The sequence below is a fragment of the Saimiri boliviensis genome, chromosome 4 (assembly GCF_048565385.1).
Source record: "Saimiri boliviensis isolate mSaiBol1 chromosome 4, mSaiBol1.pri, whole genome shotgun sequence".
NCBI classification, from domain to species: Eukaryota; Metazoa; Chordata; class Mammalia; order Primates; family Cebidae; genus Saimiri; species Saimiri boliviensis.
Genome location: NC_133452.1, coordinates 13,340,574 through 13,367,916, shown reverse-complemented (window position 1 = coordinate 13,367,916; position 27,343 = coordinate 13,340,574). Strand labels below are relative to the sequence as shown.

Sequence of the window (27,343 nt, the reverse complement as noted above, 5' to 3'; positions counted from 1 at the left end):
TCTGGGTGCCAAGCACTGTGCTTAGAATTCTATGTGCATTTCCTAGGAGGTAGGTTCTGTTACTGTACTCATGCTAAGCACACATCTAGCAAGTGGTAAAGGTGTGGTTTGCTCTCAGGTGTTCTGACTCCATTGCCTTTTCATATATACTGTATTGCCTCTCAGGAGGGACTGGAATGAGAAGATTTGGACAAGTGGTCTGAATTTACATTGTGGAAGGTGTTGTTATAATGAAATTTTTTATTACTTGCTTGCATTCACATCATTTTCTTTTCTTTTCTTTTCTTTTTTTTTTTTTGAGACGGAGTTTCGCTCTTGTTACCCAGGCTGGAGTGCAATGGCACGATCTCGGCTCACCGCAACCTTCGCCTCCTGGGTTCAGGCAATTCTCCTGCCTCAGCCTCCTGAGCAGCTGGGATTACAGGCACACGCCACCATGCCCAGCTAATTTTTTTGTATTTTTAGTAGAGACGGGGTTTCACCATGTTGACCAGGATGGTCTTGATCTCTCGACCTCATGATCCACCCGCCTCGACCTCCCAAAGTGCTGGGATTACAGGCTTGAGCCACCGCCCCCGGCCTCTTTTCTTTTTTTGACACGGAATCTTGCTCTGTCACACAGGCTAGAGTGCAGTGGTGCGATCTTGGTTCACTGCAACCTCCGCCTCCCAGGTTCAAATGATTCTCATGCCTCAGCCTCCCTTGTAGCTGGTAGTACAGGCCTGCACCGCCGCGCCCAGGTAATTTTTGTATTTTTTTAGTGCAGATTGGGTTTCACCATGTTGGCAAGGTTGGCCTTGAACTCCTAACCTCAAGTTATCCTTCCGCCTCGGCCTTCCAAAGTGTGAGGATTACAGGCGTGGCCAACACACCTGGCTTCAAATCATTTGGTATTCTGTGAAGATGTTGGAGAAGTTGATGAAGAAAAAATCTTCCTTTCCCACTAGGAGAGTACTATTTGGTTAGAGAGACCTGAAACAATCACTGAAGAAGATGCACAGCAATAAGACTCCCAGCCAGCGGGTGAAACAAGAGTTGTTTTTTTCTTTTCAGGGTCCTAAGTGACATGGCTCTAAGGTGGCCACCGGGAACCCTCACCCCTACCCCTGCCATGGCAACACTATTATACACGTCCCTTCTGTCCCACCAGTTACGAAGCAGAATGGAACTGAAGTGTGTTTCTTCTTTTGATGAGAATGTGAAGGGGGATCTTTGTACCTAGTCAGTTTTCATCACAATTCCCCCTTCCTAAAGAGAAAACTCAGAATCAGGATGCATTTCTGTGTCTGAAGAACCTTTTTCCAAAAAAAAAAAAAAACCTTGTCAGCATAAAAAGTATAGTCTGAATGGCTCTGATTAATATGGTGGCTATCAGCTTTATGTGGCTATTTAAATTAAAATTGATTGAAATTAGGCTGGGTGTGGTTGCTCACTCCTGTCATCCCACACTTTGGGAGGCTGAGGTAGGCAGATGATCCCAGGTCAAGAGTTTAAGACCAGCTTGGCCAACATGGTGAAACCCTGTCTTTACTAAAAATACAAAAATTAGCTGGGCATGGTGGCAGTCACCTGTAATCCCAGCTATTTGGGAGGTTGAGTCAGGAGAATCTCTTGAACCTGGGAGGTGAAGGTTGCAGTGACCTGAGATTACACGACTGCACTTCAGCCTGGGTGACAGAGTGATATTATGTCTCTCTCACTCACTAACTCAATCAATCAAATAAAATTAGGCTGGGCATGGTAGCTCATGCCTGTAAACCAGCATTTTGGGAGGCTGAGGCAGGAGCATCACTTGAGCCCAGGAATTTGAGACCAGCTTGGGCAACATAGCAATACTCCATTTCTACAAAAAAATTAAGAAATTAGCCAGGCATGGTGGTGTGTGCCTGTAGTCCCAGCTACCTAGGTGGCTGAGATGGAGGATCACCTGAGCTCAGGAGTTCAAGGTTGCAGTGAGCCACTGCACTCCGGCCTGGGAGATAGAGAAAGACCCTGTCTCTTAAAAAAAAATTAACAAAATAGAATTAGTTAACATCTGCAGTGGCACTAGCCACATTGTATGTGCTGAGCAGTACAATCTGTTGTCCGTAGCTGTCTCATAAATTGCACAATAGATCTAGAACATTCTCATCACTGTAGAAAGCTCTCTGGGACAGTGTTCTAGAGACTCTTAAGTTGTATCTTGTAGTATTTATAACAATGTAAACATACTAAGACTGTGTCTGGATCTTGGCAAGTGTAGAATGTGAGCCACTTGAATTTTGGGTGGCTTATCAGTAGGGTAGGATTGTGAATAATCATTTTTTTGAAACTGTCTTTGATACTACAGATTTATTGCAGTGATCTAAACTTTAAAGAAAAAACAATAAAACGACATTATAAATAAGAAAAGATTTCTTCTGTTTGAAGCATCTATCCAGGTTCTGCCATATTGTCTAAGGATTTTAAGAGCAGGGAGGGGTCTATGTTTTCCGATTTTTTTGTTTGTTTGTTTGTTTTAGTAGAGAAAATGCTGTTTGGAACCAAACATGTAGAAGCCTGTTTTACTTTATTTTGTTTTATATCCACTGCAAATAAATGTTTTAAGTCTAGTGAGTTTTTTTTTTTTATCACTAAGAGAAAGGAAGTTTGAAGGACAGTCCTTGATTTCTCTCTGTGTTGCAGTTTGAACTTTAACCTGTGGCCTGGTAGTGGAAATGGGTTGTGCATGTGGAAAAAAATCCAATTGCTTTCTCAAGATTGACTAAAATGTTTTAACTCTTCATAGTAAATGAGGCATGAAACAAATTGTCAAAAGCATGGAGACAAAATTATTGCCGTACTGAACGTTTAACTGGCTGGTGCTATTCTGTCGAAGGTGTGAGCTGAGCAGATAAATGTGTAAACGGCACCTTTCTCCTTCTTTCCTACCCAATTTTTCACAGCTTGTCTTCACTAGAAGACCTCCATCTATGTCAGAAAAATCATAGCCCTTCTGAAAGTGTTAGATTACAGAGTTGCCATGAGGAATAATTAGGAAGTCCTGTAGGCTGTGGATTAGAAGAAATAAATTTCTGTTTGCAAGCATTTTACTTCACATCATCATTAGATGAAGCAAAAATACATTTTTAGTGTCTCTGAAAGCTTGATGATATATAAAGGATCTTAGTTCTTTATGCTCATGTTCTTTCCTATTCATTGTGCTTCATTCTAGTTGGAATAATATCCTGCATTTCGAATTTAGCAGTTGGAATAATGATGCCTAACCCGAAAAGTAATAAAATATTTAAATCATATGCTTTTTACTTTTAAAATATCAAATATTAATTTAAGGAATGGCCAGAGGTTTAAGAAGGAACACTTTATATTTGTGGCTGTTCCTTCCCTTTTCTTTTTGAAGCTTCTATGTAGGCTCTTAGGTGAGGATTTCTGAAGATCCCCACCTGTTAGAAGGTTGCAGCTCTCCTAGCCCACTGGGGCTTGTGATTTCTAGCATAGGTCATTGAATGCCAAAATAAATATGCCATACAGAGCAAAGCTTTTAGCTAAGGAGACAGATTATGTATTGGCATTGTTTTTCTGTGGCTAAGTATGAGTTAAGGGTTATTGTTTATATTTCTAAGTATTTTTAGCATCTCATAAGCAAAGAGATGTATGAATATATGTGTACATAATGTGTTTATGAGTATGTAGCTTGTGTGTATTGTGTATGTACACAATATGTTTCACAGTTTTATTATAACTACAAATATTGAAAATAGAAATAAAGCATGATTCTTTAACTAATGCAGCTGCCTGTACTTTCCTATCTTCCATGTAGTTTTTATTTCTGATGGGTGTCTGTGTGAATATGAACTTTTATAGTGATAGGTATATGTAAAGAGTATAGTACATTCGGCTGGGTGCGGTGGCTCACATCTGTAATCTCAGCAATTTGGGAGACTGAGGCAGATGGATCACGAGGTCAAGAGATTGAGACCATCCTGACCAACATGGTGAAACCCTGTCTCTACTAAAAATACAAACATTAGCTGGGCATGGTGGCGTGTGCCAGTAATCCCAGCTTCTCGGGAAGCTGAGGCAGGAGAGTCACTTGAACCCAGGAGGCAGATGTTGCAGTGAGCCAAGATTGCGCCACTGCACTCTAGCCTGGGCGACAGAGCAAGACTCTGTCTCAAAACAAAAACAAAAACAAAAACAAAGTGTAGTAAATTGGTTATACAACTTTCAAGCAACCATGTTTTCTTTTTATCATATTGACTCTAGTATGGAGAGATGATAGAACTTGTGTGTGTGTGGTCTTGTACATTTATTAAGCTTTTTCAATGAAGATTTAAGAGCCAACATTTTATTTATGAAATGCAGTCCACATTTATAATGTTGTATAATAGAAATGCGGATACATTTCCTGTGATTTTTCAATGTAGAAGAGTAACGGATCTTGCAAAGATTGTAGTGGCTGCTACTTGCCTTTTTAAGAGGGAACCAAAATGTTTTCCTTTCCTTTCGTTGCACTCTAAGCTGTCCATCTGTACATACTTAACCGATCCAGCATCTTCATCCCTCTGCACTTACCTGTCTTATACTTAACTAAACTTACCTTTGCTTTCATTTTGCATTTATGATTTTTCTTCCCCTTTCAAGTGAATGCTTTATTTTTGTTTTCATGATGTGTTTTTTCTTTCATTTTATCTTTTTTTTAAAAAAGTTTCCTATTTTAATCTGGTTCTACCTGTTCCTCCCCAGCTGTGCACATTGAGTTAAGGATTAGTTGTGAGCGTCCCATTCCATAGCCTGCCTTGGGTGGGATTTCCTATACCATTGTTTCTGGGTGTCTGTTATTACCTTTTTTGCCAATACACAGTAAAAATTTGGCCATTTTTTATCCTGTTTAGGAAACACTTAGCCTCGTTTTCCTCATCTGCAAAATAGGGATGACGAAACTTGGTTTACATGATTGCTAAGAAAGCTAAGTTAGATGAGGTGTGTAAAGCATATAGCTTTATGTCCAATGTAAAATAAGTGTTCATTAAATGTTAGTGGCAGAGGTAATAGTAGTTATAACGTTGAATTCCCTGGTATGGTAGAAAATGTTTCTAAAGAATACCCCTCAAGGCTGGATGTGGTGGTTACTCGCATAATCCCAGCAGTTTGGGAGGCTGAGGCTGTCCGATCACTTGAGGTCAGGAGTTCGAGACCAGCCTGGACAACATGGTGAAACCTTGTGTCTACCAGAAAATACAAAAAATTAGCCAGATGTGGTGATGCACACTTATAGTTCCAGCTTCTTGGGAGGCTGAGGCAAGAGAATCACTTGAACCTGGAAGTGGAGGTTGCAGTGAGATGAGATTGCACCACTGCACAACAGCCTGGCTGACACAGCGAGACTTTGTCTCAAAAAAAAGGACACCCCTCAATTTTGGATTACATTGATAATTAGGGGCCAGATCATAAAGAGAGCTTTGTTTACTGTGTTAGTCTGTTCTCACACTGCTATGAAGAAATACCCGAGACTGGGTAATTTATAAAGGAAAGAGGTTTATTTGACTCTCAGTTTTGCATACCTGGAGAAGCCTCAGGAAACTTAGAATCATGGCAGAGGCACCTCTTCACAGGGTGGCATGGGAGAGAATGAGTGCCTGGCGAAGCAGGGAGCCCCTTATAAAGCCCTCAGATATCATCAGAACTAACTCACAATCCTGAGAACAGGATGGGGGAAACTGCCCCCATGATTCAATCACCTCCCACCAAGTCCCTCCCACAACACACAGGGATTATGGGAACTATAATTCAAGATGAGATTTGAGTGGGGGCACTGCCAAACCGTATCAGTGTATCATGAAAAGATGACATCTTATTCCATAGGTCATAGAAACCACTGAAGAATTTTATTACTAAGAGAGAGGTGATCTGATTGGCTCTTTTTGTGTCTTACTGTTCCTGTTTCCCCCACCCTTAAAATATAAAATTTAAAGATTAGGCAGTAATACTAATGACCAGTATTTATAAAGTGACATGTAAATAGGACAAGAGTTTAACAGATGTAAACATATCACTGAATTTTAGTACTTCACTTACCAACCCCTGGCGGTTTAGCTAGTAATTGCTAATTATAACTATGCATTTGTTTGCTTATATTGCTCTGACGGGAACAGACCTCTCTCAGCTTATTCAGTAGGCCTAGTTAGAGTTTCTGGATTGAGCCCTAGTTTTTCAGGGGTGTAGTGTTGGCTCCTTGGATTTGAATGTTAGGGCAAATCTGGTGGGGACACTCTGCTTCCACCTGCAGCTTGCTGTGCTGGTTGTGTAGTGAGGGAATGAGGAAACAGGATAGGCCCGGGAGTCAAGTGGTCTGAATCCCCAGCTGTGCCACTCATTTTTTATAAAATGGGGATAGTGATAATATCTAAGGTCTGGGGTTGTTTTGAGGATTAAATGAGGTCACATGTTTAAAGCATACAGGAAGTATTATCCAAGTGTTGGCTATTATTATTACCATTACTGTTATTGAGGAAACCTAGCAGGTTTACATTTCACCAAGGAAGGGTAGCTGGTGATTTGTGTGTAGGAGTCTGCTCTCTGCTCTCAGAGGGCCTACAAGAAAATTTTTTTTCTATCCAAGTGTCACCTTTGCTTTCCTTTCCATACACAGAAGAAAAAAATAGGAAAGAGAATTACATATACTTTGCAACTTTTTAATTATTTATTTGTTTATTTAGAGACAGTGAGTGGAGTGCAATGGCACCATCAAAACTCACTGCAGCCTGGAACTCCTGGGCTCAGGTGATCCTCCCACCTCAGCCTCCTGAGTAGCTGGGACCACAGGCGTGCACTGTCACAACCAGCTAATTTTTTTAATGTTTTGTTGAAATGGAGTCTCGCTGTGTTGCCCAGGTTGGTCTCAGACTCCTGGCCTCAAGTGATCCGCGTGCCTTGGCCTTCTGATAGTTGGAATTACTGGCCTGAGCCACTGTGTCTGGCTACGTTTCAGCTTTGAAACCTTGTCATGTGATTTCCCCTCACTCTGGTTAGAAAGCTCATTTCTAATTTTCATATTGGCAACTTTTTCTGTGTCACATTCACTAAATTAGGTTTAATGCTGGGTCCCAAAATCATAACCATAAACCTTGTTGAGCTTCTGTTTCCTTGTCTGTAAAATGAGAATGAAGTGAAGTGCTGGAAGGGCGCGTTGCCTAGGTCCTTAATAAATGATAAACTCGTGTTCAGCACGTTAAACAAACCTTTCACGGTTTTTAAAAAGCAAAGCTTATGATCTTTGGAAAGTTCTTTTAGTTTCTGAAGTTGGGACAGTGCACTTTACCATGCTGCTCAGTTGAAGAACAGGTTCTGCCTCTGGCTTTCAGAACCTCCTTAGAGCTGGTTCGGAGGTGTTCCTGCTCTCTGCTTGTTCCTGCTCTCTGCTTGTCCTTCCTTCTAAAAATACATTTCACAGACTTTACTGCATCATATTTTCAACCAAAGTTTAAATGGGAATTATTTGCTTTTGCTGAAGACTACTACTTTACAGATCATTTAATAATTTCCAAAGTGCTTTTCTTACTTAGTCCTCACAGTAATCTTGGAAGAGTTTGTTAATATCCCTGTTTCGTGTGCACTGAAGCTGAGGCACAGTGACTTGGTTAGGGACACGACTTGATTTCAAACCAGGTTTTGTGACCCAAATCTGAGCTTTTGCGCCTCACACTTGCTGTGGTATGTTACAGTGATTCTTTAGCATAGACACACATTTGGATCGGAGGGTAAGCAACCTTTTCCTGCAAAGGGCCAGATAGTAAATATTTCAGGTTTTCTGGGCCAGACAATGTTTGTTTCAACTACTCAGCTCCGCCAAGGCAGCGCTGAAGTGTCCATAGACAACCCGTAAATGAACGTGGGAGGAGGCTGCGTGCCAGGAAAGCTATGGATGCTGAAATTGAATTTCATGTAATTTTACATGTCTTAAAATACTCTTCTTTTGATTTCTTCCCCCAACCATTTAAAAATGTAAAACATATTCTTAGCTTATGGGTCCTACAAAAACCAAGCAGTGGACCAGATTTGGCAGGAGGGCTGCAGCTTGCCAACCCCTGGACAGCGTGCGTTTTTCCATTTCCAGTTCCATCTGAGTCTTGCACAGCCCCCGTCCCCCACCCAATGAAGCGTCTTTGTCTACACAACTCTTTATTCTCTAGCATCTCAGCTAACAGGGAGCTGGGAGAAGTTTAGATCTATGGAGTGGAAGAGCCCAGAGTGGAGGGAGCCAGCGGATCACGAGGTGGCGGAAATGCCTTAAGCAAGCACGTCAGAAAACAGGCTCAGGGTTCTCTGTTCTGTTTTCCTTTTTACTGCCCATCATGTAATTGAGTTTATGTTCTAGGAGCTCTGTCAGTTCTTTAATTTTTTCCCCCAGAGTTTTGAGTTTATTTCTTAAGGGCTTTTTTTTTTTTTTAAAGGTAATTACAGACATGTAGTACGTTAATACAGTTTGATTATTAAAAGATTCAAACACTGGCAAAAACATGTATGTTTAATATTTAAACTCTCTTTTACTGCTTCCACTTCTCAGAAGTATCTGCTCTTAAGTTAAATGTGTTTTTAAGTTGATTTTTAAATTTTAAAATACTGCATGTGAACATAGACAATTACATAAACATAAACATCTGTATATAAGATGATATTGTATGTGTCCTCCGACTGACCTTTTCCTTACTGAAAGTTGCTTGGTTCACACCACAGTGGTTCTGCTTTTTTCTTTGGGTAATTTGGTGTTTGAGCTGGAGAGGTTCTCAGTTGTCTAAGCAGTCACTAACAGTGAAAAAAACACAGTGTCATTTTTTTACTGTGGACTGCGGAATCATTTTTGAATGTCACCCTCTTCTGAGGCAGTTGGCAGGATTTGCCTGGAAGGGTCAGGATAGGGTCTCTGGGTCTGAGCCCTGCAGGACTTCCTTTTCTGGCAGCCTCAGATACAGCCCTAGACCCCCGTGTCATTCAGTGCTGTCTATAACATCTTACCACGAGTGTGCTATAAAAATACAACCTCTTCATTGTTAAGCTGTGTTTCTGTTGAGGTTTTAACCCTATTGTATCCCAAAGCAGAAGCAGAGGTAGATATTTCAAAGTAATTGGATTTAGTGATTGAAATTTCAAAAGTAATTGAGAGATAAGAGCATTTCCTATTTGGAAGACATCAGCTGGATTTTATTTTATTTTTCCTGGAGTTATTTTCATTCTGTCTTGTTAGCTTTAGAAATAAGAACAGGGAAAACAGAAAGGAGAACATGTAGTGGTATAATGTTGATCTTGAAATACTCCAGCGTCCTCATTCTTTTTTAGGTATGGTACTCAGTAGGTATTCTAGTGAAATGTAGGCTTTAACTCTGTAAATAATCTCTCTTGAAAAATGGGAGCCTTCATTGCATTCTTGGCAGCCTATCACGTGATGCTCTTGGGAGTGCGGGCTGTAGCCTACATTGACCGTGAACCAGAGCAGCCCTGTTGCTAAAGTCAGTGCTTGTCATTCTCTTACAGTCCTCGTACCACAGATTTCCTTGCAACCATACCTTTTTTTCTTTCATTCTCTTTTTTACCTGTTTTGTTTTTGGTTTCAGTTGATATTTAAAAAATGTATTTATATATGTTTATAAGTCTACTAACTCTCCATAAAGAACTTTTTCTAATCTATATGCTACTATGAAAATTGAAAATAAAAACATTATCTGTATTGTTTAATAAGGATTTATTAGTTGTGCACATTCTTTATTCATTTGGTTTTAAAATATAAATGCTTTTATTTTTGCTTGATGAAAGGAGAGAATTCTTTTAACAAACATTCTTAGAGGCACTAAAGTCCTTGATTAAAAACAGTGTTAAGGATTTTTATTTCATTGTGCTTTGGGGAGAAATGTCTTAAAATTTGTACACATGAGTTTATTTTAATCTGTGTGACTCCAATTAAAGTTAATCAAAGTCACATGGCTTAGCAAATCACTGAAGTTTCTTTTTGAAGGTTTTTATTCATTTTAGTAATTTGGTTTGTTGATTTGCTATTAATCTTTTAAAAGTAAGACATCAGTAACCTAATTTTATAAAATATTGGGCGTCTTTCTTTTTGGCGTCTTTACGTTGCTTATTCTTTATACTTTCAAGCTGGCACATAAAGGCTTATTCTGTTTCAGCTCTTTGCACTGCTGAGCAGTGTCATACCATGACTGACCTCCTGATTAAGAGGAAGTCAGCACGTGATAGCCACATTGAGTCTGCTGGCCTTAGCTTCATGTGCTTTGTGAGAGATGTCGTTGTGTACACAGGATGTCATGATGGGATATTGACATTTTACGGATCCAGAATCCTGTGTATAAATCAAGCTTTCTTTTGAAAAAGAAATTTTACAGTTGTAAAATTTTCGCCTATTTTAATTTTGAGATCTAGAGGAAAAATAATCCCTGGAGTGCTCTTTCACTGCTGCAGTGTAATCTTTCCGTGTGATACCTAATCTAGTTGGAAACAACTTAGTAACTATGCATGCTTAAAGGAAGCAAATTAATAAACAGGATTTTAGAGAAACCTAATCAGCATTGTAAAATGATACTAATGAATCAATTGCATTACATAAAATTACTGGGTTAGTTGTAGGTTTGAGGTAAATGGCCATATCTGAAGCTCTTGTACCACCATCATTGTCAAGAGCATGTGAAGATTTGCCGATTTTTAAGAACTTTCTTTCTCTTGAGTTTGAATTTATTGGTTCATTCAAAAATGATTCAGAAGTAGCCTTCTCAAGTCACCTGGGCTGAGGGCCGCCAGAAAGTGGAGCTGGCCTTGCTTGGCTCTGATGTGGCTTAGCACGGTAGGCTAGGTAAAGTCGGCTGTGTGGAGGTGGACACAGTTTGTTATATGGTCAGGTAGCGCAAAGGACAAAGAGATACAGCTCTAAACCTCAGGGTTTAAGCAATTACCTGGGAGATCTGCACAGCATGTGGTGGAGGAATCAGATTCCGGAGTGAGGCAAAGATCATCAGGTGCAGCAGGCCCGGTGCGTGACCTTTGCTGCTTTACATGTGAAGTATAGGACCAGGAAAAATAGCTATTTAAAATCATTTCTAGGCTGGGCACGGTGGCTCACGCCTGTAATCCCAGTATTTTGGGAGGGCGAGGCAAGTGGATCACCTGAGGTCGGGAATTGGAGACCAGCCTGACCAACATGAAGAAACCCTCTCTACTGAAACTACAAAATTAGCTGGGTGTGGTGTTGCATGCCTGTAGTGCCAGCTGCTTGGGAGGCTGAGGCAGGAGAATCGCTTGATCCCGGGAGGCAGAGGTTGCGGTAAGCAGAGATCACGCCATTGCACTCCAGCCTGAGTAACAAGAGCGAAACTCTGTCTCAAAAAAAAAAAAAATCATTTCTATTTCTTGTCAGCATATACACGTGTACTATTAAATAGCCGCAGTTTAAACAACTTATTTTCAGTTCACTATTTTATACAAATTTTCCTATGTTGGTATTATTGCTAGCTTTTTTGCTGTTTTTCTGAGTTAGAATTTAGGGTGACCTCTCAAGAATATTTTGTCATGCTGATTCCATCTATAGGTATACACTGTGCTAGGTTCTGGGGATAAAAGTGTAAATGGTAGCAGCTGCCATCTGCAAGCCTGCTTGCTTTGTAGATGAGGGGATTGAGGTCTAGCGGGTTGAGGAACTTCCCTCAGCTCCTGGAGCTGTGTTGGATTCCTGCTCTTGTTTTGTTTCCCTTACAAAGCCAGAGTGGTATTCTCCTTTGGTTTGTAAATATCTTCCTGTTTCACAGCCTCTGGTGTCAACAGAAGACAAATAGACAGTGGCAACCAAGCCTTCTAAATTTTATAACACAGGTTTCCGCAGGGGTCTCTGATCTCTTGATCATTTTCATTTTGCCTGGTGGTTTCAAGACAAACTTTACAGGGAGGGTGATCCTTGAGTGAATGTCTGAAAGATGAGGAACCAGCCCCAATAACTTCTGGAATTGTGTGTCTTCAGGCTTCTGGTCAGTGAGAATGTGAGAGCACCAACACCAATATTCACACAGCAGCAGGTCTTACATGGGAGGGGCAAGAGTGAGGAAGAGCTATATGAAATGCATGTTATTTTTTTGGCTTATGGATTAGTCTGCTCTTGCTGCATAACAAATTCAGTGGCTTAAAAGAACACACATATGGCCAGGCGTGGTGGCTCATGCCTATAATCTCAGCACTTTGGGAGGCTAAGGTGGGTGGTTTACGACGTCAGGAGTCCGAGACCAGCCTGGCCAAAATGGCAAAACCCTATCTCTCCAAAAAAACAAAAAACAAAAAACAAAAATTAGCCAGGCACGGTGGTGGGTGCCTGTAATTCCAGCTACTTGAGAGGCTGAGGTAGAGAATAGCTGCCTTCCCCAAAAACCTTAATGATCCTTATCATGTTATAATATGACCTTGAGCCTATAGTCCCAGCTACTGTGGAGGCTGAGGTGAGAGGATCACTTGAGCTGGGTAAACCATGATTACTACTGCACTCCAGCCTGGGTGACAAGAGTGAGACCTTGTCTCAGAAACAAAAACCACCAATGTAAAGTACATCTGGTCTCCAGAGGGGGCCTTTTTAAAATTCAAGGCGACTTATTTAAAAGAGGCCCTGTTTGGAATTGGATTGCAGCCAATGGGGGTTGTTTTAATTCTGCCCCCCTCTATATTCTGGAAGTGATTTTATGCCTTTGAAAACAAATTGGCTTGGGGTGGTCAACCCTGCTTTTAGGTAACGTTGAGGATGCGGGAAGTGCAACCATGAGCTTGCAGGAGAGATGGGGTCCCAAGATGAAGGGACTTGGGTAGAACTGGGCAACTTTCTGAGAAAGCAAATGAATGGTAAAGAAAAATAGAATCTTTGACTGATGTGATGTTTATGTGAGTGCACTTGAAATATGATGTAGGCAATGCTGTCTCACTTTTGGGAGGTTGATACTAAATAACTTTTGAAAATCCCCTTTCCTCCCTTGCTCTGTACTACTCATGTATATATATATTTACCTACAAAAATGCTTTTTAGCCTATTTCTCTGTAATTGATTGTGATGACAGGTTTTTAGGTGAAGACCCATCAATTATCAATAGACTGTTAAAGATTAAATGGTGAGCAAGAAATTCATTATAAAAGTATGTATATAACAGTGATTTTCAAATATTGTTAAAAGACCACGTGCTTATGCGTTTTGAGTATACATAAAATGGATATATTTTGTATCTGTATTGTAAATTCCTAAAATTTCTAGTTATGCCTTTTTTAATTAGAAAGCATAAGAAAGGAAGAGTATGGGAAATGGAAATGGCTGGCAGTAAATAAATGATATGCCAGTGTAAGTGCTGCTTTTATCTTGACATAGATATATCAAGACACATGTATTTTGTAATGTAGGGTATAATTTTCTATTGTTGAGTTTGTCCATATACAGTGTAGTTATCATTTTGAAATAGTAAAAATCCTTCATGCCCAGATGCTAGATTTGTATATTAATTCATTTAGCAGGAGGATATTGATATTGAGTGTAATTAGCATGAATCACTTTCGACTTTCTTTTAGGCTAAAAAGGATAATGTAACTCCTTTCGTTTTCTTTCCATCTCCCTTTTTCCCCACACCCGTTTTTAAAATAGCAGTGCTTTTCATACTGTCAGAATTTCATGTTGTGACACCCTACTCAGAAGTTATGACAGCAGGGTAATGACAGCAACTGCCTCCTGAGAATCAATCAGGCAATTAATTTTGTAAATGAAATGCTGATTATACAAAGCTTCACATGAGAGGCCCAGTGATTAAAATCAATTTAACAAATTGTTTCAGGTGGGACTTGATTAATAATTTTCTCTAAATGCTAAGGATATATGACCAGCATACCTTGTTGTTGCTGTTACTATCCAACTATCTATAAAAATCTACAGGTAAGCTCTATCTATCTATCTTTATATTATTGACAGTTTGCCTGTTTACATAAGTAGGTCTAGATAACAATGAAAATGGAATGCATTTTTGTATTTTTATATCATCCCAGTTCATGTTTTCCCGTGTTCTGCTTTAAAAAACGTTGCCCAGACAGGTTTGAGTTCAACCAAGTTAAATGTTTTTTTTTATTTAGGACATTTTAGATTTTTCTCATATTAATATATGTTATCAGTCTTAAAGAATGGCATGTGCTTTATACAATTTTCCATTCTTAATTACAGTAACATCTATTAATATAATTTGGGAAATACTATTTTTGGAATACTAGCAATAGTGACATTATAGCATGGAAATTAAAAAATGCCTATGTTTGGAGCATTATAATTTGAATTCAGAAGTCACTTGGAATAGGAGATGGATGTCTTTCCAACATTCACATACCAAACACTTATTAAGTGCCTGTTATAAGTCAGACAGTGTACCGATTTTCATAATTTTATTACTTAACGCTTGACACAGCTAGGAAGAAGTACAGTATTACTTGGAAAAGGATGGCTTGGAGTGAGGTCAGGGTTAAAAGACGCACTTGGGTTTCTTTAATTTTGGTATTTTATTAAAGAAATAACAGGAATAATAGTTGTCCATTGGGTGTCAGCAGTTGGGGTTATAAGGAAAATTAGTATGAGGAAAACAACATATCTGACCTTAAAGAACTTATCGTGTGATAAAGGAGATGGATATAAACAGAGAGTTGCAGTTGATTGCGGTAAGTTTAGCTTCTGTTAAGTAAGAGAGCTGTGGTGAACGGAGGAGCCTTGTGAGGGCCAGCCGCTGTACCCTCTGGTACGTGACGGGTCTGCAAGTGCTTCTTCCATTTACAGGACCACCACAGCTGTGCTGGGTACGGAGTGTTCTAGAAATGGGCTTGGAGTTGTGTACTCATAAATCGGCTTCGCGGTGTACAAGAGGGCTGTTCAGGCACAGGGCAAGCTGAGGCGTGATGGGTAGCAGGGCACATCACCTTGAGGCGAACCTTCTTTATTTGAATTTGTCCTTCTGAATTTTGGATTTTTCAGATCCCTTTATGTCCTCTTTCTTACTTTTGATCTTCAAGGAAGTTTATTGATAAGACTCCCGATCAAAGAATGCAACAGAATAGAGAAGTATCTCTAACAGCCCACATTCTTTTTGATACCACAGTATAATTGGAAGGTCTGGCAGGGAGGGAGAAGGGATGATTCTAGAATTATAGCATGTTAGAACAGTAAGAAACTTCATCCCATTTGCCCTTTAATTAAAAAATAAAAAATAAAAAAAAGCGCTGGGCATGGTGGCTCATGCCTTTAACCCCTGAACTTTGGGAGGCTGAAGTGGGTGGATCACCTGAGGGTCAAGAGTTCAGACCAGCCTGGCCAACATGGCAAAACCCTGTCTCTACTAAAAATTAAAAAAAAAAAAAAAAAAAAAAAAAGGTAGCCAGGCACAGTGGCGCACGCCTATAGTCCCAGCTACTTGGAAGGCTGAGGCAGGAGAATCACACGAACTCAGAAGGTGGGGGTTGCAGTGATCTGAGATTTCATCGCCACATTCCAGCCTGGGGTGCAGAGTAAGAATCCGTATCAAAAAAGCAGGCAGATGTTGTGACTCGCACCCATAATCCCAGCTCTTTGGGAGGCCGAGGCAGGAAGATCACTTGAGCCCAGGAGTTCGAGACTAGTCTGGGCAACATAGCAAGACCCCATCTCTATAAAAAATAAAAAATTAGTCAGATGTGGTGGCACTGCTTGTGGTCCCAGCTATGTGGGAGGCTGAGGTGGGAGGATGGGTTGAGCCCAGGAGTTTGAGGCTGCTGTAAGCCGTGAGTGCGCCACTGCACTCCAGCCTGTGTGACAGAGCAAAGACCCTGTCTTAAAAAAACAAAACAAAACAAAAAAGGCCCACAAAAACTTTTATTTTGAAATTTACAGCAAAGTTGCAAGAATAGTGTAGAGAAATCCCATGTATCTTTTATTTTGATGCATTACATTTCTACATTTTGCCACATTTACTTTATTATTCTGTCTGTTCCTCCATCCATCCGTCTTTTCATCCATCATTTATTTGTAATGCACTTTGTCAGAATCATTTTTGAGAGTAGGTTGTATACATCCTGCTTCTTTACTCCTGGATACTTCAGAATGTATTTTTTAGGAGTAAGCATATGCTCTTACAGACACCTCAGTGCAATTATCACTGTCAGGAAACTTAAATTTGATGGCATACTTTAACCTCCTGTCTGTATTCTAATTTTGTCTATTGTCCTAATAGCATCTATATAGCAATCTTCTTTCCTCCATTGTAACAGTCTGTCTGACCTTTATATGTTGAATTTAGTTGCCCTATTTTTTTTAAGAGCATGAGATTTGACTATATATTAGTCATGTTAACTTGTTTTTCTATAATCAACTACATTACAAAATATATGCTTTCACTTAGTTACAGCTCTGACAAAGTAGATACCTAATAGTACCATATCTCTGAGTATTTTAAAGCCAGGGACAAATGACCTGTGTATCAGCACAGCAAGCACCCTTTGTCCCAAGATAGGTAATTTTCATATTTTAATTGGCATTTTAAAAGTTGTTTATTTAAAATATTGATAAAATGGTTTCAAAGAGGCATGGTAGCAACCACAGGGATTGCTGGGGAAATTAGTAACTTCTCTGTCTTTGGATAGTGCCCTGATGTGTGTTTGCAAATCACACTAAACATCTTTTGAATGGTTTGTCTGAGAGAGGTATTATTTTTCCTTGAGAGGTGGGGAAATTGAGGCTGAGAGCACTTGAATTTACTTAACATTTCATGGCCAGTCAGAAGTAGGAGAGAGTTGTGAACCCAGGTGTACCTGATGACATACTTTTATGCTCTTTCCATTTTACTGTAGATGGCAAATTGCTTTTTGCGTGTGCAGATTCTGATCCTGCCTGCAACTCCGCAGGATAAAAGATTCTGAGGCTTATTGGACTTAGGGAAATTAATACTAGGATTGATTAGCAATGTCTGTCTTCTGCACATTGATGGAGTAGTAGAGGGTTTCCATGCCTTATTGATTATTCTGGAATTATACCTTCATATAATAATGATGATAAAAAAAAAATCTATCCTTTTAAAAAAAAGCCTGTTATGGGCCAAGAACTTGAATATTTTATCTCCAGTTCTGTAACAGCTCTGAAATGATAGTGGTGGTATTCTCCGTATACAGATGCATTAACTGAGGTGCAAAGAAGTTAAGTGGAAGCTTTCTTCAGCATCACACAGCGACAGCAGTGGGGTTAAAAGTTTGACATGTTCTCACAAAAACTGCTTTCTCAATTTGAATGTATATTTGTATGGGAAATATACCATATTATTTCTCCTTCTTAAATAAGTGCTTGCTGCTAGGCTGTCAGTAGTGACTCATGGATCTGAACGATATTGCATACTTAGAGATGTAAATGTTAGAAAGTGTTAAAGCCATGATAAAAGCTTTACAATTTTTTTTGGGTAGCAAGAGTAACAAATGTAAGAGAAAATGGAAATATATTCTATTACTATTTTGGTATTACTTTTAGATCTAATTTACTCTCAAAATAAACAATATGTATAGACTTTGGTTTGTTCATAAAATTATTACATTTGCTAAATTAAATTTAAAAGTGTAGTTTAGTCAGACAGTAATTTACTCATTGAACTGACTTACAAGCTGCTGAGCTTTGGGCGATGAAGCTAATAATAGGTTTTGCCAATTTATAAAAATCAAGCAAAAACTAGGGAACCAAAATAGTCTTCCTTTCTGGACTTATTCTGTAGTACCTGGATGATACTGTAAATGGGGATACTTGTTTTCCTCCTCCTATGAACTCCTGTTCCTCTAGGACAGTCTAGGTTGGAGGATAGACATTGATCAAGTAGTCAAGCAGATGAGCCCGCTGTTACTCTGAGAGGATCCTGCCTGGGCCTGGAGTTCAGGGAGGGCTTCTCTAAGGACATGATGTTGGAGCTGCGTTCTGCAGGAGGAGAGCAGAGCTCATTCTGGGTCAAAGGATGGCACGTTGGAAGGCCCACTGGTGGAATATATGTGGTTTTTCTAGAACCCCATGGAGGCCAGTGTGATTGGAAGGGAGATTTCCTGCTGGCAGTGATGGTGGGTCCCATAGACTGACTTGGTGAGGAGCTGGCTGTGGTGGAGAGGAGAGGAGGGGTCAGGACATGTTCTGGGTTCTGACTTGGACATCTGGGTGGATGGGGTGTCTTTGAGATCAGACAGAGGCGGAGAGGAGCCTGCAGACGTCTGGGCAGGAATGTTGTGCACAGAGTTCTGGGGACTGGAGGAAGCAGCCAAGGAAGCAGCATTTGGCAGACAGAAGCTTGGGGAGGTGATGGAAGCCATGGTCTGGGTGAACTTGAGAAAAGTGAAGCTTTGTCTGCAGGGAGGAGAAGACTAGAAGGGTCTTTTCCTCTTCTATCTAATGGTCATCAAGAGGACTACATTCTCCTTAGAGCCCTGCTAACATTCCTTCTCTAGTCAGCAAATGTTAATTATGCCAGGCATTGTGCTAAGTGCCAGGTATGCAAAGATGAGGAAGACAAAATGTTCACCTTTAATTAACAATCTGCTGGGGAGACAGGAAAATATGTAGATTAAATTATTGAGTGGTTTTGCTCTGACTTCAATTTGCTAATTTGTTAAGAGTAAAAGAAAAGAGATTGAGGAAGTTCTCTTTATGTGGTAAATCCTGCGGTATCTCATTTAATCCACCAGTAGCACTGCAAGGTGAGTGTGACCGTATTCTGTTGAATAGCCTAAGTTTACATGGCGAATAAGCAGCACAGGCAGGATTCTCACCCAGGTTTGTCTGACTTGAAACCCCTTGCCTTCTCCCTCTTATAACCTTTTCCTCAAATTATGTTTCTAAACTTTGGATTTATTTTATATATTAGAAAAGCTGTAGGAATTTGAAGTGGTCAAGAGATGGTCACCTAAAAGCAAATATGGTATTGTACTTGCATAGCAAGAGTAGTAAGGGGGGCCGGGCGCCTCACGCCATATGGGGCTCATGCCTGTAATCCCAACACTTTGGGAGGGTGAGGCAGGTGGATCGCAAGGTCAAGAGATAGAGACCATCCTGGCCAACATGGTGAAACCCCGTCTCTACTAAAAATACAATAATTAGCTGGGTGTGGTGGCATGTGCCTGTAGTCCCAGCTACTCGGGAGTCTGAGGCAGGAGAATCCCTTGAACCAGGTAGACAGGGGTTGCAGTGAGCTGAGGTTGTGCCATTGCATTCCAGTCTGGGCATCAGAGTGCGACTCTTTCTGGAAAAAAGAAAAAAAAAAAAAGAGTAGTAAGGGAACGAGAGGCTTCCTGGGGACCAGTGGAAAGGTTTCTGTGCGGATCTGCTTCAAGAATGCCGATGCTTGGATTTACACCACTCTTGATGAATAGCTTTGGTGGTGTGTCCTCTCGCACCTCTTTAGTGTTTTCATTGATGAAGACTTGTGTGAAATCGTATGCTGATTGCATTGATGGTTGATGTCAAAGTACAAAATGCAGTTACTATAATATTTAGATTCAAATCAAAATCTGAAAAAAATCTCATCCTGGTAGAATGGTGATCAGAAATAAGCAAAATGTAAACAAGCAGAGATAAAGACAAACTTCACTAGGGTCAACTCACCAAGTGTCTGATAGGAGATGGGGAGGTAGAGTTTAGTTACAGCTGATGTGGAAATGGGCTTCTAAGAGCACAGAGCTCTTAGACTGTATTTTTAGCAGTTTAGGTTCTGGAAAAAGGAAGCAAGAACTGCTCCCCCCCCACCCCGCCACCCAGATTACCTTTTGTATTGTGGGGGCTGAGGATGGGTATATGTCATGCAGAAAAGGGAAACAGCTTACAGGTATCTTCAAATATATCCTGCCAAAGGACCAGAGTATCCCAATGGGTCTAAATGACAGGGAGCAGACTTTTGTTACAGAGGAGGAAGAAATTCATAATGTTCATTGTAGATGCTTTGAATGGATTTGTATGTACATCACTTATAGACCAATGAGGCTCTCTGCAGTTCTAAGGTTCTGAGTTTTCATTGCTGAATCTTTGAATCTTTTGTCAGGGTATCTTAAGAACTGTGATTCACATGCGAATATATTAAAGTGCTTTGGAAATGCATGGTATATGTTGTCATTATTTGATAGGGCAAGCCAGGGGTCTTTGGATGGGTTTCTAGAGTGAGTTTCATGAACTCCTGACACTGTATGCTAAATTGGGGATTCCATGGTTCCACAAATACGTATGTTCTCTGCACCTTGCTTAGGAAAACCAGAACCAAGACTAAAACACAGGCAGTGGTCATCTTTCTAAGTCAGTTATGAGTGTTTTGAGGTCTCTCCCCCAACACTGGTAATGACGTCATAGTTAAAGGGCACCAATAATTTGGTGGTTCTTGCGGTTAATAACAAAACAACCTTTTCTGCTTTGTCCAATATCTTGTTTTAATTATTTTTTGTAATCCCAAGTAGCTGGGATTACAGGCATGTGCCACCATGCCCAGCTAATTTTTGCATTTTTTAGTAGAGAAGGGGTTTCACCCTATTGGCCAGGCTAATCTTGAACTCTGGACCTCAGGTGATCTGCCCGCCTTGGCCTCCAAAGTGCTGGGATTACAGGTGTGAGCTGCCATGCATGGCTGGTCTTGTCCAGTATCTTAGAATCCCATTTCTTGATTCTTTCTATACCACTGGAAAATGTGGCAAATATTCCTATATTGACAAAAGGAACTTCTGTGTGTTGATACCCACATTCAAAGTTCTCGTGTTAGTTCAAGTCTTATTAAGCAGGCATTATTTTATTGTGAGTTGGAGTAAAAAAAACAGTGGTTTTAGATGCAGGGTTGCATGTTATCCTACTTCAGTCTGATGATTGTGTATAGACGCACCAGACCAGAGAAGGGACTGTGGACCCGAATCAGGAGATGGTGTGGTCTGAGCTCTGCCATCCTGGGCCTCTGTTGGCATCATCGGGCATGAGAGATTCTCTTTGGTGATTACATTCTGCGGTAGTGGTGGCAGTGGTAGCTGAGATTCTTGGTTCTTTCTGGCTTAGAGAGGAGTAGGCACTTGTTATGAAATAAGGAAAAAGTCTTTGGTGCCCACTCATACTTTTGCCTTAAACAGGTTTTCTTGCCATTAGGACAACCAGACCAAGAGTGTGTATTCATTGTTATCATTGATTTTACTTGTGTCTTCTGCATGTATGTACAGCAGCTCTAAAGTCTGTTCTGCAGTGGCTTCTGGGTGGTGCCACTGACACGTGATGGGGGACCTCTGCAGTGAGGTGGAGCGGGCCTCCACCGCCCACTGTTCTGTGTGTGGCATGACCAGCGGGGTGGGCAAGGGAGGAGGACATAGTAGTTGGCCGTGTGTAGCCACCTCCTGTTCTCCCTTTCAGGAGAGCCAGGGTAGTGTTTGTAGTATGCTCAGGGAAAAAGAGAGGCATTTCGAGCTATATTTAGACACCATCACAGGAAAGTAAACACAGATTGCTTCCCGATATGACATCAACTATTTGCAGGCCTCCGTGGCTGACCCCGATCCTTATCAAGCTTGTTTCACATGGCCGTGATCCATGTGCATCAGCGTTGAAGAAGCTGCACGTGACCTGACGTTTCCTCTACCTGCCTGTGCGTAGTCCTCTGTGTTGGTTCGTTACCGCCGGGCAATGGATTCCCTACTTCTGCACAGTTGGGCTGTTCCGTTTTTTTTCTCAGTGAGTAGGTGGACCATGGGCTCCAGGTGCCCTATGACCTCTGAGAGCCTTTATAGCACTGATGAATTTGATGTTGATAATAATTGCAAGGTAGGTTTTATTTCTTCTTTAGTGAATGAGAAAACTTAGAAATAAGGTCACAGTGTACTCAAGGTCCATGGTGGGACAAGCTGTGAATCCGTTCTGTATCCAGAGCCCCTGCTTCCCTGCTGGGCAGTGCCATTTGGTACACAGCTGCAGACGTGAATAAACAGCCCCCGCCCCGTCTGAGCAAGAGAATTAAGAGTCGGAACAGGTTTCAAAAGTTTTCTTTAGTTACTAGTAAGAGAATGTTGTTTCCCAGACAATGGTTCAAAAGGGAAAGAGTGTTCCATCTGCCCTTGTTTAATCTGCATGCGTAGAAATGATTATAGATTGACAAGATTGATAGTTCTTTCTGTGGGTTTTCTTGATTTTTGTGAAGCATTTCTCCAATTTGTGGTTGAAGGAATTGGGTTGAAAAAAGTAGTAAGATGTGATACTCATAAAGACATACCTACTAGGCTGGGTGCGACAGCTCACGTCTGTAATCCCAGCACTTTGGGAAGCCACGGCAGGTGGATCACAAGGTCAGGAGTTCAAGATCAGCCTGGCCAACATGGTGAAAACCCGTCTCTACTAAAAATATAAAAATTAGCTGGATGTGGTGGTGGGCGCCTGTAATTCTAGCTACTTGAGAGGCTGAGGCAGGGAACTGCTTGAACCCAGGAAGTGGAGGCTGCCGTGAGCCAAGATTGCACCACTGCACTCCAGCCTGGGTGGCAGTGAGACCGCGTCTCAAAAAAAAAAAAAAAAAAAAAAAAAGTCGTATCTAAGAAACTATATCCTTAACTTGATATTTAGGAGCAAATACAATTACATAGATATCTTTTACTATAAATACATGTGTAAGGATACTCTGAAAGTGTGATAATGGAGTATCTAAATATAAAAAGGATAAAATACATCTAAAATATACTAAAAGTACATAAGCAAATTGTTCTTTATCTTGGATCATCTTAAAAAGGACAGTTGGATTCCCAGGCCAGCCTCTGAAAGCCTGTTTAATATGTGGTATAGCTGAATTGTGCTACCCAGTATGCTTAGAAGAATCTATATAGAACCATGTCTTAAAAATAGACAGTGTATTTCTTCCTTAGTTAATAGTCCCAGGGATGGGAAACTTGAGGTCACTGGAGGTTGAAACTTGAGATTGCAGTGGCAGTTACCCCAAAGGAGATCCTGGCAAGGGTGTGTGGGTGAGAGAGAGAGAGAGGTAGTAACTCCTACCTATATGTATATCCAAAAGCTTCCTTGAATAAGGAGGAAGAAAGTCTTATCAAGTAATAGAGTTGCATTAGAAGCCAAGTAACTAAACCCAGACTGGTTAGGTTAAGAGCTCTTTGAAAATGGTGGTGTACATATTGTGGCCTTCGCAGCACTTGTCTTATTCTGTGGAGTTGAAACTCAAGCTGCAGCAGTTGTGAAATGCCGTCTACAAGGTAAACAGGCTTGGACAACCTGTTAGAGAAGTTGTTGAGGACTACTTTTGATGCGGAGGATATCCCTGGTAGAGCATAAACTTTATGTGAGAAATGAAGATGGTCAACCCGGATAGATGTTAAAAAACATAAAATTGGCCAGGTGGGGTGGCTCACGCCTGTAATTCGAGCATTTTGGGAGGCTGAGGCAGGTGAATCACTTGAGGTCAGGAGTTTGAGACCAGCCTGGCCAACATGGCAAAATCCTGTCTCTTCAAACAATACGAAAATAAGCCAGGCATGGTGGTGTGTACCCGTTATCCAAGCTACTCAGGAGGCTGAGACACAAGAAACACTTGAACCCAGGAGGTAGAGGCTGCAGTGAGCTGAGATCATGCCACTACACACCAGCCTGGGTGACAAAGCAAGACCCTCTCTCAAAAAACAAAACGAAACAAAAAACATAAAATTGCTTCAGGTTAGATATGAATATGAGAAGCACGTTGGCCTTCCTGTTTTCCAGAAGTCCTAGATTTTATTTTATTTATTTATTTATTTCATTTGAGATGGAGTCTCGCTCTGTTGCCCAAGCTGGAGTGCAGTGGTGTTATCTCAGGTCGCTGCAACTTCCACCTCCCGGGTTCAAGCAATTCTCCTGCGTCAGCCTCCTGAGTAGCTGGGATTACAGGTGCCTGCCACCAGGTCTAGCTAAATTTTTTTATTTTAGTAGAGATGGGTTTTCACCATGTTGCCCAGGCTGGTCTTAAATTACTGAGTGCAGGCAATCTACCCACCTTGGCTTCCCAAAGTGTTGGGATTACAGGCGTGAGCCACCACCCCTGGCTGATTTTTGGCTTCTTTCAGGGACGAGTAGTGAGAAGCAGGGGTTGAGACCCTCATTCATACATATTTAATGCTCAAAATAGTGAGAGTACACAGCAGGATGGATTTGGACTCTGGATGACTATTTAATAATAGGCCATAAGGAGAGGTTAAAATTAAATAATTTGCACTGTATGAATATCTGTTTTTCTATCTGAAGTCTCATTGGAAGATCTTTGGTACATTTTGAGAGGTTCAGATAATCTGTGTATTTCATGCTTTCGATTTTCAGAAATCTCAGGGTTAGGCTAACATTTTTGACATGGTGCAAATTAACTGAATTTTAAGTAGGACTGTGAGAGTTGATGGCAGTGATGAGACAGATATTACAAAACAATTTTAGTCACTGATAAGATGAATTTGCTGCACTGTTATCTATAGCATTAAAACATAGACATTCCAATCATTTTCCCGTTTAACATTTCTGCTTTAATTAAGGCAGTTTTGGTCCTGTACTATTTGAAGTGAAATAAGTAGACCTTTCCTCTGCCCTGGGCTGTCTAGATTGAATGTGAAGATAGGACTGCCTCAGGGCCCCTTATTGGAAATTTAGCCTGAAATTTGATTTACTCAGCCTCTCCATAGGCCCTTCATTCACTTGGCTGATTTTGAAATCACCAGCTCAGCATTGATTTTCATACTTCCATAAAAAAGTTTTATCTTTTGCAAGAAAATCTAGCAAATAATCACATTTTATTTTTATCGGGCATACATTCTAATTTAAATAATTGTAAGAAAATGAATTCTTTGCCCTAGATTTTAGTTTTATTACAAATATACCAACATCTATGTTTGTACATTTAATTATGAAGGCAGCTCAGGTTGTATAAAATCAGTGTATTATTTGAGCAAAAAAATATACTGTTATTTTAAGTCCAAACACTATCTTGACTGGTGAAAGTGGTAACAGTTTAAAATTGCATCACATGTTGAGTTTTGAGCAGAACAATTCTTTGTAGGCCGTGTGGCCTGGGGCAAAGCACCCTCTTTCCTCTGGCGTCCCCTACAGAGCTTCATTCAGGTGAGATGGGTTCCTGGCACATTCCCATGAATGCCTCCGGACTGAGCTCAGGTACTTCCTATAGGAAGCCTTTGTTAAAACTCATGGCACACCCAGTGAGACACTCTCTTCTTGCTGTGCCTTAGTGCCTTGTCCCTTCAGGATGTCTGCCATGACCTGTTTAGTCTGTCTCCTTCAGTGAATCTCCAGGACATGGAGGCTTGTTTATCCTTCTGCATCCAATGCAGGCACAGCACACATAGTAGGTGCTTAGTAAATGTGTGGTGAATGGATTCATCAGATCCATAAACCGAACATCCCAGTATTGAGGAAAGAAGAGAAGGAGAGGGACCCCTGCAGCCTTGGAGTGGGAGTGCCAGTGAGAGGGAGGACTGGCAGTTTTCAGGGTCTGCATGCCTGCCTTGCCTTTTCACCTCTCCACCATCCTGGCGTCAGCCGTCACCTCTGCCACGAGACTGTCCTTGCCAAGCACATCAGTGGCCTCCTTGTCAGGTATAGCAGAAGCCTTTACCCTTCACCTGACTGCATTCCTGGGCTGCATTTAGCACACCTGTTTGTTGCTACACCTGATTCCCTTCCGTCCTGTAATACCACACTCTCCAAAGTCTCTAACTACGTTTTCTGACCATTCTTCCAGCTTGTCTGTGGGCTCATTTTCCTGTTTCCCTTAAGTGGTGATATTCTCTAGGATTCTGGTCATACCCATTGTTTTCCTTTCACATATTCCTCCTAAATAAAGTTCATGGGTTTTATTGCTTCCTATTGATTAATTCGTCAATTAATGTGCTGGTTACACTGTTGAATTTATGCCCTGGAGATATAATAGTGAATAAAACAGAGAAAAATCCTGCCCTCTGGGAACAGATGTCCTCTCTGCTGACTTCTCTACTGATTTTTCTAGGTCAGGCCTTAACTCCCCAAGCTGCAACTCATTGTCTATCTTCCTTCTGGGTATTTTCACCTGGATTTCATATCAGAGCATCAAGTTTCCTTTGTAGACCGCTGAAGGCTCCTGCTCCTGGGGAGATGGCGATTGGCTTTTCCCTCTGCACACTCCATCTCACTTGGCCGCTGGCTTCCATCACTGATTTGGTCTCCAAATCCTGCCGCATTTCCCTCCTAACTGTGAGTTGGAGCTGGGCTGGCTTCCTCTCACCACTGCTGCCAGTTCAGGACCTCAGCCTCACCTGCCTGCCACGGCAACCTGACCTGCTTCCAGCCAGGTCGGGTGCTCCAGGAAACAGTCCTGTATTCTTCTGTTAGAGGCATTCTGAGCCTGTAGGGTGCCCTGCAGGGCTCACCCATGTTCTGGCTTCTGCCTGCTTCAGCATCTTCTCTGCAGATTCATGCTTCACTTGGATCCAGAAATTTTTTATTTCCTGATGCACAATAGGCAGTTCATCTGCCTTGAGCCGGTGCCTTTTCTTGTGCTGTTTCTTCTGCCCTGTGGTACTGTACGTGCTGCTCCTTCCCACCTTGAATGTGTTATTCCCCTTTATCCTGATTTTTTTTTCTTTTTTTGAGACAGTCTCATTCTGTCACCCAGGCTGGAGTGCAGTGGTATAATCTCGGCTCACTGCAGCCTCCGTCCCACGGGTTCTATCGATTCTCCTGCCTCAGCCTCCCGAGTAGGTGGGATTTCAGGCACGTGCCACCACGGCCGACTAATTTTTATACTTTTAGTAGAGATGGGGTTTCATCATGCTGGCCAGGCTCTTCTCAAACTCCTGACCTCAAGTGATCTGCCCTCCGTGGCCTCCCAAAGTGCTGGTATTACAGGCGTGAGCCACCGTGGCCAGCCTCCTCTTCCTCCTCCTCCTCCTCCTCTTCTTCTTTGACAGGGTCCCACTCTCTTGCCCAGGCTGGAGTGGAATGGTGTAGTATGTGATCATAGCTCACTGCAGCCTCGAACTCCTGGGCTCAAGTGATCTTGAGCCTGCCACCACACCTGGCTAAATTTTTAATTTTTTGTAGAGACAGGGTCTTGTGATCTTGCCAGGATGGTCTTGAACTTATCCCGCTAATTCATAAGCCTTCCTGAAAGTCCCCATGTACTTTCCTCGGTGTGATGTAGCATCTGGTACACAGTAGGGATCAATATGTGGTTTTGGAAGGGCAGAGGGGGGAAGGAAGGAGCTGTTGGGTGAAGGCCGCCTGCTTCTGTAGCACCGGGTAAGGGCCTTCCTCCCCATTGCTTTGTTCCTTTGGCACTCTGGGATGTAATGGGCTGAG

The 27,343-nt window shown here is 41.4% G+C and overlaps 1 protein-coding gene across 10 annotated transcripts in view; it reads left to right on the top strand.

The window, feature by feature from the left end:
- Positions 1-27,343, top strand: part of ARID1B (AT-rich interaction domain 1B) — a 438,299-nt gene that overhangs the window by 22,069 nt on the left and 388,887 nt on the right. The gene's annotated exons all lie outside the window — the stretch shown is intronic.